Source organism: Manacus vitellinus, unplaced genomic scaffold (genome assembly GCF_001715985.3).
Source record: "Manacus vitellinus isolate BGI_N305 unplaced genomic scaffold, ASM171598v3 scaffold_7_pilon, whole genome shotgun sequence".
Classification (NCBI taxonomy): Eukaryota; Metazoa; Chordata; class Aves; order Passeriformes; family Pipridae; genus Manacus; species Manacus vitellinus.
The window spans coordinates 18,010,824-18,012,649 of NW_021940813.1; the positions used below are offsets into that span (position 1 = coordinate 18,010,824).

At 41.2% G+C, this 1,826-nt stretch overlaps 1 non-coding gene across 1 annotated transcript; it reads right to left on the reverse strand.

Annotated features, from left to right (window-relative positions):
- Positions 1-788: 788 nt before the first annotated feature.
- Positions 789-860, reverse strand: TRNAE-UUC. The gene has a single exon. It is a non-coding gene; the product is annotated as a tRNA-Glu (tRNA).
- Between the last annotated feature and the right edge of the window lie 966 nt (positions 861-1,826).

Here is a 1,826-nt window from a genome sequence, read left to right on the forward strand (position 1 = left end):
AGTGACTGTTTTGCCTAAAGCTGTATTTAAAGGGAGTTTGACAGAAGTTATAGTAAAATGTAACCGTGGTACCCTCAGTAATCCTTGCTATCCAACTGATAGATCTCTTAGGGCTAAGAATTTGTTCAAAAGGACTTCATGTAGTCTTCCAGTTTAAAAGACAGCCTTTAATATTTCCATGATACTAAAACAAAAATAGAAAGTCATTGAATTATTTAGGTGAATAATATCAGAAGAGACAACCTTTTCATGCTTAGAAGATGATTCCTCACATTTATACATGACATGGTCTTCAGCTCTCCTGCACAGCTGCTTGCAGTTGTTCATAGGTTGTGTGGGCCAGGACTAATCACAGCACACAGACGGACCCAGGGTGACTGAAGGAGGAGTGATAGTCGGACAGTCATGCTGCAGTAGAAGGCATTTGTAGCCTCCTACTCATTCTGACATGTTCTTTAGACAGTTTATACTGTAGGCAAACATCCATGCTACTGTTGCTACCTAACAGTTTCTAAATGTTTCTAGTTTGCCTTCCAGACATCATGGCCAGTCTTCGCGAACTAAGATTTGGGAAAGGTCTTTACCCTTCGAACCTGTGCAGTGGATTTTTTAGGTGAGACACAGTGTGCGCTGAACTGAGCCCACCCTTTAATCCTGAGGTTCATCTGCCAGGGCCGAGCGAGCTCGGACGGTGGCAGCGAGGTCCTCAGGACGTAGGTTTGTTTAGAGTGACCTTCTCTTAGATGGATGGCCTTACAGGGCTGACGAGCTCCATCTGCCCGGGGAAGTCCCCTGACTGGGAACCGAACCCAGGCCCCGGCGGTGAAAGTGCTGCATCCTAACCACTAGACCACCAGGGGGCCCCCCTTCCACACATATTTTGGTGAATAAAGTTCTTTCTATTAAAATGATTCCCATTACAAAGTGGATATTATCATTATGTTGACTCTAATGACACATAACATGACATAAAAATATTATAAGGTAAGTGGTATCAGAGAAATTATATTCAGAATAAGTTATTAATAAATGCTATCTCAACATGCTCAGTGGAGTGAAATGGAGGAGCAATAAATAGCTATAGCTGTGGTGGCCTGTATTCACATCTCGTGCTGGATTCATTCCAAAGGTTTGTCATTCATCTTCTTATCAATGGTCATTTGGGTTGGAGCACAGAAAGTGGACAGATATAATGTGAAACATTGCTTTCTTATTTCAAAACTCACTGTAGAGATTTAACTTTTTCCATGCCAAGCTAGTGGACCAGGAAAAGCGGGAGAAAACTTTGATCTCAAAACATTTACTCATGATTTTCAAGTAATGGTGAATTTATGACAGCGTTTATTAAGGAAAATAGAGAAAGCATATTGCAGTGATTATATATGCTCAAAATTTAGTTAGTCAGCCAGACCACCTAGCAATAGTAACTCTTCTGCTTTGGTGTACAAACTTTTCCAAACCACAGAAGTTTGACTAGTTTTAATCATAGAAACAGAATAGCTTGGGTTGGAAGGGGCCTTAGAAGATCACACAGTCCAACCTCCCCTGTAATGAGAAGGGACATTTTCAACTAGATCAGGTTGTTCAGAGCCCTGTTCAACCTGATTATGAATGTTTCCAGAGGGCAACCTATTCCAGTGTTTCACCAGCTTCATCATAAAAAATTTCTTCCTTATATCTAGTATATTTACTCTCTAAGTGTGGAAAGAAAAGTTTCCACTGAAGACTGAAGACTGAAGACAATATATCGAGTACGTCAGCCTTCTCCTCATCCATCAGTCTCAGTTTGCTAGTCACGTTAATTGGTTGTAGGGGTGGTGGGAGAT